Genomic DNA, 20,979 nt, shown 5'->3' with positions numbered 1-20,979 from the left:
CGCACTAGTAATATTATAGTATTAATTAGATTATTATCTTTGTGTTGTTCTGAGTATTTTACTAGGAAAAACACATATTGTTTTAGGATTTCATCCCCTATTAATAAGTTCTTTTTCAGCCAGTAGTTAATTTGTAACCAAAGCTGGTGGATTTTGGGGCATGCCCAAAAATAATGTAATGTATCTGCTACTTGTGCATTACATTTCGGGCAAGTGTGCTTTGATTTATACCACTTTCTAAGATTATGTGCTGTTATATATACTTTATTTATTACTTTCAAGTGTGATTCACGCCATACAGTTGGTACCCATGTTTTATTTATTATTCTAAAACTCTCCTGTACGTCTGAACTATTTATACTTGGAAAATCCTGCTGCCATTTGTTTGTAATTCCCTCTATCTGGGTTAAATTAGAATTGTAGTTTATCAAACTGTATAAATGGGCTATTGAATTAATTCCACCTTGAAATAGTTTGATTCTACTTTCTAATACCCCTAGTGTCCAATCTGGATTATACTTTATTTGTAGCTTATTGATATAGTTCCTAATTTGTAGGTAAGCATAAAAGTCTCGATTAGGTAAATTAAATTGGCTTGCTATATTTTGGAAGGAGTCAATACTTAGGTTTGGTAGTAGGAGTTGTTTAATAAATATTAGACCCTTGGATTCCCATTGTAAAAAAACCCCATAGGAAAGACCTGGTGGAAATTCTGGGTTCCCCATGATAGTTAGATAATTTGAACAGTAGGGATTGATTTTATTTTCCAGGCAATACTTTTGCCATGCCAATATTATGTGCTTAAAGGTGTACATGTTAGTGATTATTACTGGTAATTTAGATTTGTGGCAATGAAGTATCGCTTTTAAATTGTATGGCGCAATAATGTTATTTTCACATTGTGAGAATGTCACATAATCCTGTTCAGTTACCCAGTCTAGAGCAAATTTAAGAAGTGCAGCTAAATTATAAAATTCTATGTGTGTGAGGATATTACAGTATACTTCATATTTTGTACTACTGTTTTACATTGCTATGCAATGGTATACTTTATACTAGGACTATTATAAAGTAGTCCAGAACGTCATCTGCTGGTTAGACCCTTTAGAGGGTAGATATACAGACTTTAATCTTTTTAAAAATAAATGCATGGTTTGCAAACTGGTGCTTTGTCTTTTCTTGTCTTTGCAGTTGTTGTCTAAGCTCTTTTTTGCAGCAATTTCTATTTAATATAACAGTGTTAACTACTTTTTATGCAGGTGTAAATGTAGACATGTCTTTTTCACTTTTTGGTGAGGTACTTGGGAGAGTAGTTGCTTTTTATAGCTATAACCCAGTTTAGATATCTAATTTGGTCGATTCTCTTTCTCATTCTGAGGGTGCCCTTACTTGAGTTTAGTACCTCTGTCCTGCGGAGGATATGATTTTAAGATTCTTAGCTGCTCTGTTAAACTCTTAACTTTCTAATTTCCAGGGATAGGACAAGGGTAAATCGGGCAATTGGTTCTCTCCTGTCATCATTGCAGTTCTATTATTAAGGGTCTATCATCCTACCAATGGCACTACATTTAGTATTAGAGAGTTTTTAATATGCAGGTCCTCTATTGTCATCTACATTATTAAATGCCCTTGTGGTTTAATTTATGTAGGCAAGACCTGTAGGGAGACCAGGAAGAGGATAACATAACACAAGTCCAATGTTAGGAGAAAGATAAAGAAGCACCAGTTTCCTCTCACTTTCTCTCTATGAGTCACAGTATTGGCCAACTGAGGTTCTGGATCATTAAAGGAGAGGAGGTGACAGAGAAAATTTGTTGAAAATAAGGGGAATTTTTTGGATACAAAATCTGGAATCTTTAATACCTAAGTGTTTAAATAAGGACTTTAATTGGTAATTATTTGTATAATAAACCTGGTTCTATTATTCAATATTTTGTTTAAAATTTGTACATATGTTTTTATTTTTTTATATTTTTTTTTATTTAAAATTTTTAAATGAATAGTCTATGATATAATTAAGAAAATGGTGTAAATGTAATACTATTTTTGACCACATGATGGCAGCATAGTATAGACTGTGATTTCTATTTCAGGTGAGGGTATAAAAGACACAAACCTGTGTGTAATTAAATATACATGACTAAGGGCCTATTGCAAGCTTGAAACATTGTAACTATGCATATGGACCCAACAAATAAGAAATAAAGGTCTTTTATCACATTGGAGGGTAGAAATTTTGTTGATACTATTCCTCTGTTAAAAGTTGGCAAGTCTTTTATGTGCCCCATACATTTGAGTGTGCTGTTTTCCATTATTGTATTTGATGTTTCATCAGGACAAAGCAGTTTTTTTAATCTTATCTGCTTTCCTACCTGAAAAGATTTTCAGAGAATTTATATAGGGAATGGGATTTAATTCCTTATGTTCTAATCCATGCTTTTCTGCTGGGGATTCTTGCACCATCTAATTGTTGTAACGATGTGTTTTTGTTTGTTTTTTAAAAAAAAAAGATAATTATGGAAATACTACTGAGGATTCTGTCAATCTCTAGCTTGTTTGTTGGTAACTCCGTTTGTTTACTATAAGGGTTAAGAGGTCAGCTTCTGTTTCACTAGCATTTTGCTGATGGAGTTTGATTTAAAGAGCTTTCTTGGAGGTGGGACAATAGTCACCTTTCTCTTACTTTGGTTCTTTTAACTGTTCTGTGACTACTGTTTGGTATTGTTTCTTTTTTCTTTCTTTGTTGGGCTGGCCTCGGTAGAGGCAGTCATTTGTAAGGAAGATTATTCAGGGGTAAAGAGGTACCTGTGTTTCCTTCTTTTCCAACCCATGTTTCTTTGTAGACTTCACAGCTTGGGTATTGACTGCCACAAGTAAGACATTTTAATGGACTGTCACCACCTTAAAAAAAAAAAAAAAACATAATTTATTCTTACCTCATAAATTCCTAGTCCATGAACCCGCCCTAATTTTCATGTTGGAGAGAGTTCTAGTTTGTAGCTTTTTTACAATACTTTTGCCTAGATTTCGAGTTTTGCGGTAACAGGGGTGCGTTGCTAACAAGCCTTTTTTTTAACGCTCCCTTAAAACAATGCTGGTATTACAGGTTTCTTTAAACCCGGCGTTAGCCGCAAAAAGGTGAGCGGAGAGCAAACTTTAGCTCCACATCTCACCTCAATACCAGCGTTGCTTATGGTAGCGGTAAGCTGGCTAAACATGCTCGTCCACGATTTCCCCATAGGAAACAATGGGGCTGAGCCAGCTGAAAAAAAACCTAACACCTGCAAAAAAGCAGCGTTCAGCTTCTAACGCAGCCCCATTGATTCCTATGGGGAAAGGAATTTTATGTCTGCACCTAACACCCTAACATGAACCCCGAGTCTAAACACCCCTAATCTTACACTTATTAACCCCTAATCTGCCGTCCCCAACATCTTCGCCACCTACATTATAATTATTAACCCCTACTCTGCCGCTCCGGACACTGCCGCCACCTACATTATATGTATTAACCTCTAATCTGCCGCCCCCAACATCGCCGAACCCCTAAATTATATTTATGAACCCCTAATCTGCCCAACCAATGTCGACGCAACTATATTAAATGTATTAACCCCTAATCTGCCGCCGCCAACGTCACCGCCACTATAATAAAGTTATTAACCCCTAAACCTAAGTCCTACCCTAACCCTAACACCCCCCTAATTTAAATATAATTTAAATAAATCTAAATAAAATAACTACAATTAAATAAATTATTCCTATTTAAAACTAAAAACTTACCTATAAAATAAACCCTAATATAGCTACAATATAATTAATAATTACATTGTAGCTATTTTAGGATTTATATTTATTTTACATGCAACTTTGTATTTATTTTAACTAGGTACAATAGTTATTAAATAGTTATTAACTATTTAAAAGCTACCTAGTTAAAATCAAGACAAATTTACCTGTAAAATAAATCCTGACCTAAGTTACAATTACACCTAACCTTACACTATCATTAAATTAATTTACTAAATTACCTACAATTAAATACAATTAAATTAAATAAACTAAAGTACAAAAAAACAACAAACACTAAATTACAGAAAATAAAAAACTAATTACACCTACTCTAATCCCCCTAATAAAATAAAAAAGCCCCCCCCCCAAATATATTTATTACAGTGGCGGCGATGTCCGGTCAGCAGATTAGGGGTTAAATACTTTATTTAAGTGTTTGTGATGTGGGGGGCTCGGTTTAGGGGTTAATAGGTCATTTATCGGTGTTCGTGTACTTTATAGCACTTTAGTTAAGAGTTTTATGTTACGGCGTTAGCCCATAAAACTCTTAACTACTGACTTTTATATGCGGTAGGAGTCTTGACAGAAAAAAGGGTCTATTGCTCACTTCTTCCAAGACTCGTAATACCAGCATTAGGCAAATCCCATTAAAAAGATAGGATACACAATTTACGTAAAGGGATTTGCGGTAAGCTCGAGTCGCGAAAGAAAAGTGAGCGGTACACCTGTACCTGCCAGACTCGTAATACCAGCGTTAGAAAAAAAGCAGCGTTGGGAGCTCTCAACACTGCTTTTTACGGCTAACGCAAGACTTGTACTCTAGCCGTATCTTTCTTGATTTTTAGTCCTGCCCTTGGCTATACTTAATACTGGGGTCTAAATAAAGATTTTGATTGGTCTCTCTTTAGGTAAACACTCTATCTGATATAAATGATTAAGATTGCCCATACAGGTTAAAAATTCAAAATGTAAACATTTAAAATTGACATATAATGTATTCAGAATGTTTGCACAAATTACATACATCAATATATTCTTAGGCTATCTGTATATATCCTTGCGCTGTTCATATCTTTTGTACCTGCATTTTTGTGTATATTATGGTTCTTATTTTGCTACTAGGATAACTTCTGAATTAGTCTTATTATGATTGTTTTTGATAATGCAAATGTAGCTTCTCATTTTTTAATTATATGCATAGGGACTGTGTGTATACGTTTTAATTGTGCCTGTTTGAAATGTTGTCAATACACATTGTACACAGTGCTTGCTTAAGATAAGAAATCCCATCTTTGAATGTTTTAAAAATTGTCAGCATTAGATGGCGCTGTTGTACAATTAATGAGCAGCTGATTTGCACCTGTGTAATTGTTTTACACCTGTTTACTTGTATAAAGGCAGTCTCTCTGCATACACAGACATGACTAAGGACCTAATGTAGGTTTGAAATGTTGTTTGTTTTGTGGACCATGGCACAATAAAGGTAATTTTACTTTAAACTGCAAAGGCTGGAGTACCCTTTCTTTTGGAGTTATACTTAATACTGGAGAGGGGGAGGAAGTAGGAGGGATACTTAATGCTTTGTGTAGGGTGTTTTGCCTCCTCCTGGTGGCTAGGAGATGAATTCCCATAATTAAAGGAATTTTGTGAACTATCACCATCAAGAAAGAAAGGAATTTATCAGGTAAGAATAAATGATGTTTTTAAATCCCTCCCTTTATGTTATTACTTGTGAACTCCACAGCTTGGGTATTAGTTCCCAGGAGAAATGGATTGTGGACTCTCACAACCTGTTTGAAAGAAAACATAATTTATGCTTACCTGATAAAATAATTTCTTTAATGGTGATGAGAGTCCACGAGTCCCCACCCTTATATTTTTAGGGTTATTTTTTTCTTTAGCACATCTTTTTTTCCCTGTTCCTTTTCAGGCTTTTATTTATTTTTCTTACCTCACTTTGCTTGGCTATATGTTAGACTGAGGTATGTGTGAGGTGGAGGGGGTTTATAGGGCTCTCTGAGTTTAGGAGTCTTTGCCTCCTCCTAGTGGTAGAAAAGAATAATTCCTAGGATTAATGGATCGTGGACTTTCACTACCATGAAAGAAAATAAATTATTAGGTAAGCATAAATTATTTTTTTAAGAGTCGCAGTTGTCATTACTTTTTTTTTCTTACATTGTGAGCATTTCAATGTTAGTTGTTAATTACAGGAACAAACACTAAAGGAACACAGGAAAAGATGAGGGAAGCAATGATCAATGAATTTCAAAAAGGATCCTACCTTTAGAACAAGCCCCATCTATTAATCAAAGCAATTGTCATCTAAAACTAAAAAGCTGTATATTCTACAGCACTGATGTTACAAAGTGTGTAGACAATGCTCTCAGAGCTTTACAGCCACTGGGGCATCATTGGGTGCCAGAATTTAAGATTGCACATGCAAATTCTTGTGCATCCACCTGCTCTCACACAACCAACTGCATGAGAGGGTTTTTTAGCTATCACGAAAGAATGAGTCTGGGTTTTCTGACCTCTGCTTCCTCTGAGTTGAGAAGCAGTGATCATAATACTGGTGCTTTTTTAAGTTTTGGTTGTAGGATTGCTAAATGAAGGCCTAAGACTGGTGTATGTATGATTAATTCTATATTTTTCAGTATCATTAATAAAAAAATAAAATTCTTATGATGAGTGTTGTACTATCTTTCTATCATCTATTTCTTTGTTTGTCTGTTTGTCTAGCTATCTATATAGTTATCTATCCATCCATCTATCTGAGTGTCTATCCTTCTATCTTTATAGCAAATATCAGTGTAAAGTGAGGAAACCACAGATTTGTTATATTGCCTATAACTTTAAACACGAAGGGCTAGATTATGATTGGAGTGGTATTTTGTGCTCCCTCTCGTGCATTAACTCCGCTTTAAGTAAGCTTTTTGCACGCGTTGGATAGCGTGCGGATTACAAGTTGAAAGTAAAAACTTAAATTCAATTGTGACAGAGTGAACACAATTACGTTTAACCTATAATATGCGGCAACTTCCAACATGCAACAAAAACAGATGTCATAAACCCCTTTTCGGTTACGCAACAGTTATAGCGCCACTTGGAATCTAGCCCTAAATAATTTACAATTGGGCTCTAACATGAACACTGTCTTAATAAGACACTCTGTTCACGTTACATTTAGATACACTAAGACAAGTACTAGAAATCAAATTTGGTGACATTAAATATGTACAACGTACTCTATGCCTTTCGTCCATTTGTTTTGCTCTAGTTTCAGGTTGCATTTGTTAGTAGTTTAAAATAATAGACGCAATTTAATTTTTACATGGGTAAAATATTGTAATATGATAGAGAATGCACAGAAATGGAAATATTCTTTTCCTTTATGCCATAATCGTTGGAACATCAAATGCTGAGCGTAATGTCTTTGTTACAATCATATTGCTTTAGGTGATAATTTGCCATGGTTTTTGTAAATTACCTTTCAGTACTGTATTTTGTTTTTGTATAAGTACTTAAGAAAAAAAATAGATTGTGAACCTAGTCTTTCATGTTTGATCTCATTTTGTACACTCTGCCTACAAAAGCTGGAATCTATTTTCAATGCATATATATAAATGCAATGCACGCTCTATGGCCTAACAGATGCCATCTGTAAAAGCATTTACTTTAAATTAGTGGAATAAGTAATCAAAAGGGCTTTGTACTTAATACAAAACTTTTGGTTACTATTAAATGCTCATTAGTGGGTGTTTTTGCTGTACGACTGTCAAAATCAGCAGGACATTTATGCTTGATTTCCTGAGTGAGTCAAGACTGAATATGATTTTACAACTTAAACAAAATAAATTAATTCAGGTTATTTCGGCATACCCAGATGTTTCTTTACATTTCTATTCTTAAATGCGCACTGGCATGTTTGGTAACAATGTTATTAGGTAAGACAAAATCTCTCTGAAAAGCAGTCATTCATGCTTTCAATTCCTTTTTTGTTGTTTTGTAGGACACAGGGGTTTTTGGAAGGTAAGGATACAGTATCTCATAAATAAAAACAGCATATACAGATATACTTACATTAATATTAAAAAAGGATATGAACGTCAAAATGTTTATGAATCAGCCAAATTTAAGGGTGAAAAATGTCCCTTTACTTAATATGCATTAATCTTGTTTTCCTGATAACAATTCAAATTCTTGATAATTAACAAGATATTTATGGTGAAATTTTAACTTATGTAATTCCACAGCTCAAAGGACTTGATAAAACCCAGACAACAGTTTTCAACTAATTATTTTAAACCTCAAAACTTTTTGGAATGCAACACTGGTTTAGTGCATGGGCAAACACACTAACATATTGGAAGAAGCTAGGAAATAACATCACCAAACAGATAAAAAAAAAACACACTACCTCCGCCAAACAGATACAAATGCTACCTGCACCAAACGGATTCATACTCTACCTGCATCAAACAGATTCATACTCTACCTGCACCAAACAGATTCATACTCTACTTGCACCAAACAGATGCAAACACTACCTGCACCAAACAGATTCACACTCTAACTGCACCAAACAGATTCACACTCTAACTGCACCAAACAGATGCAAACTCTACCTGTACCAAACAGATACAAACACTACCTGCACCAAACAGATGCAAACTCTACCTGCACCAAACAGATGCAAACTCTACCTGTAGCAAACAGATACAAACACTACCTGCACCAAACAGATGCAAACTCTACCTGCACCAAACAGATACAAACACTACCTGCACCAAACAGATTCACACTCTACCTGCACCAAACAGATACAAACACTACCTGCACCAAACAGATTCACACTCTAACTGCACCAAACAGATGCAAACTCTACCTGCACCAAACAGATTAAAACACTACCTGCACCAAACAGATACAAACAGTACCTGCACCAAATAGATACAAACACTACCTTCGCCAAACAGATACAAATGCTACCTGCACCAAACAGATACAAACAGTACCTGCACCAAATAGATACAAACACTTCCTTCGCCAAATAGATACAAATGCTACCTGCACCAAACAGATTCATACTCTACCTGCACCAAACAGATTCATACTCTACCTGCACCAAACAGATTCATACTCTACCTGCACCAAACTGATTCAAACACTACCTGCACCAAACAGATTCAACCTCTACCTGCACCAAACAGATACAATCAGTACCTGCTCCAAAGAGATACAAACACTGCCTGCACGAAACAGATACAATTAGTACCTGCACCAAACAGATACAAACAGTACCTGCACCAAACAGATACAATAACTACCTGCACCAAACAGATACAATTAGTATCTGCACCAAACAGATACAAACAGTACCTGCACCAAACAGATACAAACGCTGCCTGCACCAAACAGATACAATACCTACCTGCACCAAACAGATACAAACACTACCTGCACCAAACATATACAAACAGTATCTGCACTAAACAGATACAAACACTACCTGCACTAAATAGATACAAACACTACCTGCACCAAAGAGATACAAACAGTACCTACACCAAACAGATACAACCGCTACCTGCACCAAACAGATACAACCGCTACCTGCACCAAACAGTTACAAACGCTACCTGCATGAAACATATACAAACACTACCTGCATCAAACAGATATGTACACTGCCTGCACCAAACAGATACAAACACTACCTGCATCAAACAGATACGTACACTGCCTGCACCAAACAGATACAAACACTACCTGCAGCAAACAGATACAAACACTACCTGCACCAGACAGATACAAATGCTACCTGCACCAAAAAGATACAAACAGTACCTGGACCAAACAGATACAAATGTTACCTGCACCAAACAGATACAAATAGTACCTGCACCAAACAGATACAAACAGTGCCTGCACCAAACAGATACAAACAGTGCCTGCTTCAAACATATACAAACACTACCTGCACCAAACATATACAAATGCTACCTGCATGAAACACTGCCTGTAACAAATAGCTCGAACCACTGCCTGCACCAAAAAAAATACAAACACTACCTGCAGCAATCAAATACAAATGCTACCTGTGCCATACAGATATAAAAACACTACCTGCACCAAACAGATACATACACTGGGGCATATTTATCAAGCTCCGAATGGAGCTTGATGCCCCGAGTTTCTGGCGAGCCTGCAGGCTCGCCAGAAACAGCAGTTATGAAGCAGCGGTCATAAAGACCGCTGCTCCATAACCTGTCCGCCTGCTCCGATCGAGTACGATCGGGTTGATTGACACCCCCTGCTGGCGGCCTATTGGCCGCGAGTCTGCAGGGGGCGGCGTTGCACCAGCAGCTCTTGTGAACTGCTGGTGCAATGCTGAATACGACAAGCGTATTTCCCGCCGTATTCAGCAAGGTCTGTCGGACCTGATCCGCACTGTCGGATCAGGTCCGACAGACCTTGATAAATAGAGGCCACTGCCTGCACCAAAGGGATACAAACAGTACCTGCACCAAAGAGATACAAACAGTTCCTGCACCCAAAAGATACAAACACTACCTGCACCAATCAGATACAAACACTACCTGCACCAAAGGGATAGAAATGCTGCCTGCATCAAACATATACAAACAGTACGATCGGGTTGATTGACACCCCCCTGCTGGCGGCCTATTGGCCGTGAGTCTGCAGAGGGTGGCGTTGCACCAGCAGCTCTTGCTCGCCGTATTCAGCGAGGTCTGTCAGACCTGATCCGCACTGTCGGATCAGGTCCGACAGACCTTGATAAATAGAGGCCACTGCCTGCACCAAAGAGATACAAACAGTACCTGCACCAAAGAGATACAAACAGTACCTGCACCCAACAGATACAAACACTACCTGCACCAAAGAGATACAAATGCTGCCTGCATCAAACATATACAAACACACCTGCATCAAACAGATACATACACTGCCTGCACAAAACAGATACAAATGCTACCTGCATCAAACAGATACATACACTACTTGCTCCAAGCAGATACAAACGCTAGCTGCACCAAACAGATACAAATGCTACCTGCATGAAACAGATACAAACTCTGCCTGTTACAAACAGATACAAATGCTGCGTGGACCAAAAAAATACAAATACTACTTGCAGCAATCAAATACAAAACGCTATCTGTGCCAAACAGATACAAATGCTGCCTGCTCAAAAAAAACAAACAAAAAAAAAAACTGATAACAATAAGCTCTTTACACTAATAAAAAGTAACTAAATCATCAAACAAATAATCATGCCCACAATACATATAATTCCCACCTTGAAATCCCTTAAAAAGACACAACAGGTCAATTGCACACATGCCATCTATGAGCATCATTATACACTATTAAAAAGGGTTGATTAACATACAGCTACTTCAACCTGTGATTCAAATGATAAACCCTAGAATTTACCATTTTGTTTGTCATTAATGGTCCACATTTTTGGATTAAGAAATCTGGAGATTTGTGGGGCCCTGATAATCAAAACATCAACAGACTGTCAGACTGCGAGGCCGATGAGGCCAGCAAAGCAGTTACCTGATGGTCTGTCAAGATATTCTAAGAAATGGCTATGTTTCTCCCATAGAAGTCAATGGGAGCGTGACATCATTACCCACATCGTCGACATCGCCACTCATCTGCATTTTGTTGTGGCAAGGGTGGGGGGCTTTTTCAAGTGTGCCCACACAGCACAGACAGTGCGCTCACTAAAACTAAAAATATTTTCATTTTAGGCACACTTGATATATTGCCATGGGGACCTAATTTTGACTACACCTACACTAACTAGCTCAAGGGATGTAGACTTGATGGCTCATAGTTGGTGAGATAAACATGGCCACTACCATCCTCGCAATGTGCACTTTGCTTCTTTAAACATATTGATCTTGTGTCAATAAAACAAAGTGTAGGCTACTCCTACTAGCACACCTCACTAATTCCCCTTGAATGCCTATAACTAAGTCACACCTAAGCTACACTCCACCAGCCTTGCTACCTTCCTTGACCACCTACACCTAGTCAGAGCTAAGCTACACTTCCCCCTGCATCACCCAGCTAACTCTCCATGACCCCCTACACTAACATCACGCCTAACCTACAAACCCCCAGAACGCCCAGCTAAATCCTTAATACTGCCTACATTTACATAATGTCTAACCTACACTCCCCTGGAAAGCCCCAGATAACTCCCAGATACTGCCACTGTCAAAAAATATCTCACTATAACAAACTAAACAAAATAATAAACCTCCCCATTATAATTATGAAGCTATGTTACTAAACTAATAATCAATGTTTATATAATGTGTCACAGAGATGCTCAAAAACGCCTGCCACTTCTTAAAAGGGGTATCGAATGAGCAGGGTGAAGGGGATCAAGTCACTTTTAGTATGTTGGCAATAATTTAATGAGGCAATTAGGGATATCACTTATTTGGGGGTGCTAACTTCTGGGAGTAATGGAGGACATTTCTCCTTGAGAAAATATGCATTGTCATGTACAATATAGATTATTTAAAGTATTGTAGATATCTTAAAAGGGTTTTAATGGTTGCTTGCTATTTTTCAAACATACACACACACACACACACACACACACACATATATATATATATTTAAAAATATATGTTTATTTTTTAAATAATACAAAGCATCATTAAATACCTTCAGTATATAGATATATACAATATGCATTGTAGATGACTATGCATATAATTTAAACATTGACCCCTAAACTGCCATAAACTAAACCTAACTGTAGAAGCTACAGGCCCTATACATGAATATTCAATATTTAAAATTACGCATTGTTATGTAGAATGCATATTGTTTAAATATTTGTATATACATTAAAATGTATTAATGTTGCTTATTGTGTTTATTGTTTGTAATTAAAGACAGTATAATTAACATTATAGTTCTACATAGCTACATGCCTGTTATGTAGAAATATAATGTAATGCTCCTGACAACTATAACATAAATATATATTAACATATATATTTATGTTATCACTAATAAACACAACAAACTATCATAAATACATTTTAATGTGTAGGCAATACATAAAACAACATGCACTATACATGCATACCATTTTATATATTGAATATCAATGCAAGGCCTGACTACATTATATTTACAATCTTTGAAATAAAATGTATGGTCATTTATAATACATATTGTTTAATTATTGTATATAAATTAAAATGTAGATATTCTTGCTTGATGTGTTTATTTGTTTAAATATAAATTTATTGTTAAAATAGATATTTATATTATAAAAGACAGTTGCCTTATAATTATAGTATTACATAACTGTATGCCTGTTAAAGGTGCATGAAACCCAAAAAATTATTTCATGATTAAGATAGAATATGCCATTTTAAACAATTTTCTAATTTACTTCTATTATCTAATTGGTTTCATTCTCTTGGTATATTTTGTTCAAGAAGCAGTAATGCACTAATGGTTTCTACCTGAACACATGGGTGAGCCAATCACAACCTATATATATATATATATATATATATATATATATATATGCAGCTACCAATCAACAGCTAGAACCTAGGTTCTCTGTTACACATGAACTTGCCTAGATTAACCTTTCAGCAAATGATAACAAGAGAAGGAAGCAAATTAAATAATAGAAGTACATTGAAAAGTTGTTTAAAATTGTGTTCTCTATCTGAATTATGAAAGAAAAAATGTGGGTTTCATGTCACTTTAAGTAATAAAACATTTGTAATACTAATGCCTTTTTAACATGAATATCAATTTTAAAATATATATTTAGGTTTAAAATAAAAAAACACAACAAGAAAAAATAAATATATATTAATTTATATACAATAGTATGCATCATACATAAGAATGCAGAATATTTTAAAAGTTGTAGATACATGCACAATTAAACCCTTAGCTGCCCTAACTTAATCACCTTATCAACCCCCATACAGGTATGAGGGATGATTAGTAGATTAAAGCCTAATAAATCGTAACCATCAAGAATCACATATTTTACCCCCTTATAGGTATGAGGGGTGGTTAGGAGATTACGGACTAATAAATGGTAAGCATCAATAATTACCTTATCAACCCCATACAGGTATAAGGGGTGGTTAGGAGATTAAGGCCAAATAAAATGGTAACCATCAATAATTACCTAATCGACCCCCATACCTGTATGGGGTGGTTAGAAGATTAAGGCCTACTAAATACTAACAATAATCAATTAATTAAGTTACAAAAAATAATAAACTACCTACAGTATCCCAATTAAAGAAATTATTATTATACCTAGCACTAAGCTACATGGACCATAGAATAACCCCCCCCCCCAAAAGAAAACTAAACTCTAACACTAAAATTAATTACAATTGCCCTTATAAGGGTCTTTTGTAAGGCATTGCCTTCAATTAATCAGCTCTTTTTTTAAAAAAAAACCTTACTCTACAATACAAGTAACCACCACCCCCAAAATAATAAAATCTACCACGCGTGTTTTATGTCTAACGCACGGCATTGTTTGACTCCGGTATTTAGAGTTAAAAAAAGACCATCTAACGATGCTCCTAATGCGTGTATGTCACACGTGGAATACTGCCCGCGTTAGACAGTCTCCCATAGAGATCAATGGAAAAGCAAAAAAATTGCTTTTTTTCACCTAACACTCGATCTCGCGAGAAATACGCACAGCTCGGTCATATGACGCATACCACATCATGCACAACAATAACACGCCGCAAATGTCACAACAACAATCAATCAACAAAGCACACAAGCATTACACATTCACAAGTGGGTGGATTTTTAATAAAATTTAATACAGGGAATACGCATATACTTTAAGATGCGGAAATTCGCAAAATAACAACAAGGAATAAAAAATATATACATACACTAGAAAAATAATCGCATTCAATATCACTATATATTAGGACAAACATACATATACAACACTTCACTAATACCACACCATCGCAAATTCACATTTAAACAGAATACTATTGGACAATGTTAGAGAAAACGACCACTATGACATCATCGCATTCTACACATTCCACAAATACTAACTCCAAATAAGCATGCGCAAATTCACACAACTAATACACATTGCACTAATATTAATTGCTAATAAAGCACACCTGAACAGAATTTACAACGGAAATTGGTACATCATTGAACATTTACACAGGGTATATAAGCACCACACAAGCATGGCTTCTTTGAATGTGTTGCTGGTGGGTCTTTGGAGATTGGAGGTTTAAGATTAGAGAGTTTTTGCATTATTGTGAGTGAGTTAGTGTTAGCGTGAGAGAGTCAGTTGTTAGTGTTATCGTGAGTGAGTTAGTGGGAGTTAGTGGGAATGGGAGAGAGTCAGTTAGTGGGAGCGTGAGTGAGTTAGTGGTAGTGGGAGTTGTTAGTGAGAGTTGTTAGTGAGAGTTAGTGCTAGTGTGAGTCAGTTAGTGGGAGCGTGAGTTAGTGGTAGTGGGAGTTAGTGAGAGTTAGTGGGAGTGTTTGTTAGTGAGAATTAGTAGTAGTGTGTTAGTGAGAATTAGTAGTTGTGTGAGTTAGCGAGCGAGTGATTTTTCTGTACACTTAACACATTTACACGCAAACACATTCAATACATACATACACTTATTAATAACACTACATACACTCCATACCCCATACCCCCTCATAATACACTCCATACCCCATTCCCTGTAGTCCCATTCCCTTTCATCCCATTTACTCTTATCCCATACCCCATACCCATCCCATACCCATCCCCTAGTTACATTTAGTTTACATATCCTCCTTTTAGTCTTCTTCTTCTTTTGTTTTATTTAAATACTCCTTACCCTCTTTGTTTTTTTACATCCCTCTCACACTTTCAGCACTTTTTTTGTCTTTTTAGTTCTTTATTTTGACCCCCTTTCATTTCATCACACTCACTTTTTGTTTGATTATTTGGGGTTTAGTTTAGGGAACAGATGGAGGGCAGGCAGGGGAGAGGTAGAGGGGGGAGGAGAGGGAGGGGGAGAGGAACAGGGCAGGAAGGGGGGCAGGAAGGGGGGCAGGAAGCGGGGGTGGAAGCGGTGGGTGGACCCAGCCACTTGGTTCAAGATGAACAAGTGGCTGGGCCCAGTGGCGGACAGAGTAGGGCTTCACAGTCCGGGAAACAGAGGGCATCGTCACAGGGGAAGGCCAAGGCGACTAGGGAGGCGAGGTTTTCGATGGAGGAGAAGGAGGCCCTCGTAGAGGCCTATATGGCCAGGTATAGGAGGCTGCAGCACCAGAAGACTACCCCGACTGAGAAGAGGAGGCTCTGGAATGAAATAAAGAATGCAGTCAATGCAGTGGGTGGCCGGAACAGAGATATGGACTCTATAAAACATCGCTACCGGGACTGTAAGATGGATCTCAAGAAAAAGTTAAGCCTGGAGGCCCGACATTCCGCAGGAACCGGTGGCGGCCCTGCCCTGGAAATCGAGTACTGCCGATGGGAGGAAATGTTGCGGCCCAGCATCTCCGAGGTGGATGTAGTCGGTATCGGAGGAATTGATACCGGAAACCTGCCATTCTCATCTGACGGTAAGCTCATTGAAGAATAAATTCACATACGAATGTATTTCAAGGGACACTATACGCAAACCTTTACTTTCATGATTGAGGTAGCGAATACAATTTGACAAAACATTCAAATGTACTTATATTACCTAATTTGATTCATTCTTGAGATATATTTTAATGAAGAAATAGCCATGCACACGGTGAAACAATCACAGGAGGCAGCTATATTCAGCTAACAATCAGCATCTTCTAAGCATATTTAGATATGCTTTTCAGCAAAGAATATCCAGAGAATGAAGCTAATTAGATAAGAAAAGTACATTAGAAAGTTGATTATAAATGTATGCTTCTAAATCATGAAAGATAAAACATTGGGTTTCATGTCCCTTTAAGGATCAGATTAAGGCTATAACGTTGTTTACACGCATTCAATTACTTTGCGGTTACATCAGTATCTAGGCTATAGGTTAGGTGTGCATTTAAACAGACTGAAAACAAACGCTAAAACATTCAGATTGACCAGAGATATCACAAACACGGTTTAGAAAATGCGGAAATCGTATTGATTTTTAGATTTCAAAGTGGATTAATGATTCTGCATTTGTAATTGTATCATAAGCTAAGTCATTTAAAGCTTCATTTGCAAATATGCTAATATATACATTTTTTATTTTTTAAAATATACAGAATCTGGGGAGGAGGCAGCACAACAAATACAGCCTCCACCATCTCCCCGGGATGAGAGTGGTGGGGAGGAATTTCCACTTTGGAGGGAAGAGGCCCCCCGTGACGAAGAGGGCACGGAAGCAGATGAAGAGGCCCCGGAAGCAGAGGAGGAGGCCGCGGAACCAGAGGCCCCTCAAGGACCCGCACACCGCCGTGCACGGGCACCCCGCCGTGCACGGGTACCCCGCCAAGCACAACAAGAGGAAATAGCGGAGGTGCGGGTTCTACTGGACTACATAGACCAGATGCGTAACTCCCGGATACAAAATATCGAAGGCCAAACTCGAATTCTTGATGGACAAAACCAAATAATTGAAGGCCAAAACCAAATAATAAACATACTTAATACAATAGAACAAGGGCAAAACAGAATCATTAATCTACACCAAGAGATGTTTAATTTTTTCCGGGAGGCGCATGCTGGTCTGCCTCCTGGTCCGCCTCCTGCTGCTGGGCCTCCTGCTCCTGGGCCTCCTGCTGCTGGGCCATCTTCTCCTGCCGGCCCATCTTCTCCTGCCGGGCCATCTTCTCCTCCTCAGCCATCTTCTCCTCCTCAGCCATCTTCTCCTCCTCAGCCATCTTCTCCTCCTCACCTTAGTCCCAGTACTCTTCCTTCCACTCTTCCCACAACATCTCCAAGGAGAACTCGTCAGAGTCAGCAGTTGCCCCTCCCAGAGCCTCAGCCCCGTGGGAAGAGGGGAAGGAAGAGGAAGGAAGTATTTGTTTTCATGTTTAATGTTTTTTTTTATTTAATGTGTAATGGATAGGTATGTGATGATGTGGTTTTCATACACTTGTGGACCACACTCTGTATATAATCTACTTCTATGGGACCAGGTCCATGGAGGCAGATTGTTTGCAGAGTGTGGGTTATAAGTGTGTGAAAACCACATCATCACATACCTATCCTTGTTCATGATATTGATTGGTTTCTGTGATGTGATGTCCAAACTGTTTCCCGAATCGCAAACAAAATTACCATTACAATTATCCATGATGGCATATTACTGTTTGAATGCCAATAACACAGCTTCAAGGGACAGTCAGAAAATTATTGATTACAAAGAAAACACTGTATTATGCATTATCAAGTTGGAAACAACAAAACATGGAGAAATACGTGTGACTTATGTGCTTACCCTTGTATCTATGACTATGAAAAATGACCACTTATTTGTTGTTCTGACATAACAACATTTTAGATATCAATGATCAATACATGGTAAATAATATGCTGTATGAGCACAAGGTTTTACATATACAAATGCTATCCAAATGCCCTCTAGTGGTCAAATTGTATAATGATTACATGCACTCTTTAAGCTCGAAGAAATGAGCACACGAACCTCATAGGTTTAGCTCGCAAATTAAAATAAACACAGACAAATGATTAATTGGTGAGAAACATTTGATATCATTGATATTACAAAATTGACTTTAAGAATAATGCAAAACATTATTTGTTTTCTAAACTGTCCCTTTAACAAAATTACATATGCTAACATATATTTGAAGATTGTTGGTATATCTACATGTACTTGTTCAAACAATAAATTTGGAAATCAGATTTATATAGAGGTGTTAAATAAAGTTTTTAAAACTGGCGTCATTCACAAACGTGTTTAACGTGCACAAACAAATATTGCGGGACTATGTAATACAATCAGACGTTTTTTTACCTTTGCATGTGACGTCTTAATTAACATGGCGCTTCCTTGATCACGTAAGAACACCATCCAATAAAAGGCACATTCTTGATCACGTAAGAACGCAAAAAAAAAAAGGCGCATCCTTGATCGCGTCAAAACGCCATCCAATAAAAGGCACATTCTTGATCACGTAAGAACGCAAACCAAAAAAAGGCGCATCCTTGATCGCGTCAAAACGCAATCCAATAAAAGGCACATTCTTGATCACGTAAGAACGTCAGTCAATACAAGGAATCATTGGACAGCCTGGCAGGTGACGTCTTAAGCAACATGGCACATCCGAGATCGCTGAAAAACCGCAGCCAATACAAGGACTCAGTTGACAGCTTGGCATATCAATAAGAAACATATTTATATTTTAGTAACTAGTATGTGTGTAGATTGCTATCTAGGAATGTCACGAAATCATGAATCATCTTTTCGGACTTGACTGTCCCTTTAACTATAGCTATGGTGTATATCTTTAACATTTAAAAGATACACATGAGAAATACATATGCCATTGATGTTTTAAGATATGTTTAGATTGTTTTGGAATAACAATAATGACACATGTATTGATCAAACGTGTCATTTATTCAAGTTGAAATATGGTCAGCCTACCTATAGCCATATATGGGAGGAGAAGTATTTTGTTAACATATTTGTTAAAAAATATTCATCATCTAAAATATGCGCATTACACACAGAGATTTATTTGGTTACACTTTTACAATAAGATAGAATTGAAAATGAAATACATGTGCTGTCAACATTACAATAAGATTGTTTATTAATAAGATTATATGTCCTTGTTCATGTAAAAAGGACAAAAATGCTTTAGAAATGGAAATACATTCATTAACAATTGTGCTCACCATCACTTAAAGGGACATTATTTTGTTTTTAAAAAGAGGATATACATAGACAATACTATTTCAATAAAATGAACCCTTTACAGGGATTATATCATTGTATCAATCCTCAGATCATTTGTTAAAGGTGCATCAATTCATGCAGAGTTTCTAAATACACACATGGATGTGAAAATTGAAATATACATATATACACAAATAACAATCTATATATACATATATAAAAGAATTACTATGCTAATCATAATCATGCAATGATAAAGCTTTGAGAAAAATACATAAAGACAAATAATAAAATTACATTGGAGATGTTAATCTTAAAGTCATTTACAATTGTATTACATATATGATTCTTGAAAATCCATTATTTTTGGTAGAACCCTTTAAGGATCAACCAGATAAACTAGAGCTTCCAATCAATAAAATGAAGAATGAGGACAAAGAATCGTGCAATGACATGTCTTTTATTAGTATGTAAGAAAACATCAACAACGTTTATAAATAATCTTGTAAAAATAAGGAATATTTGAGCCATATGACAATGTAACAGAGTGCATCACAGTCCATGAAGAGAGTTGCCAAGGGCCAGCATAGCCCCATTGGAGACATATGAAAAGGTAACACAGTGCATCACTGTCCATGAAGAGAGTTGCCAAGGTCCAGCATAGCCCCATTGGAGACATATGACAAGGTAACACAGTGCATCACAGTCCATGAAGAGAGTTGCCAAGGGCCAGCATAGCCCCATTGGAGACATATGACAAGGTAACACAGTGCATCACTGTCCATGAAGAGAGTTGCCAAGGTCCAGCATAGCCCCATTGGAGACATATGACAAGGTAACACAGTGCATCACAGTCCATGAAGAGAGTTGCCAAGGGCCAGCATAGCCCCATTGGAGACATATGACAAGGTAACACAGTGCATCACAGTCCATGAAGAGAGTTGCCAAGGGCCAGCATAGCCCCATTGGAGACATATGACAAGGTAACACAGTGCATCACAGTCCATGAAGAGAGTTGCCAAGGGCCAGCATAGCCCCATTGGAGACATATGAGAAGGTAACACAGTGCATCACAGTCCATGAATAGAGTTGCCAAGGGCAAGCATAGCCCCATTGGAGACATATGACAAGGTAACACAGTGCATCACAGTCCATGAAGAGAGTTGCCAAGGGCCAGCATAGCCCCATTGGAGACATATGACAAGGTAACACAGTGCATCACAGTCCATGAAGAGAGTTGCCAAGGGCCAGCATAGCCCCATTGGAGACATATGACAAGGTA

This window comes from Bombina bombina, chromosome 3 (genome assembly GCF_027579735.1).
Source record: "Bombina bombina isolate aBomBom1 chromosome 3, aBomBom1.pri, whole genome shotgun sequence".
In the NCBI taxonomy this organism is placed as follows: Eukaryota; Metazoa; Chordata; class Amphibia; order Anura; family Bombinatoridae; genus Bombina; species Bombina bombina.
This window is presented reverse-complemented; position numbering follows the sequence as displayed.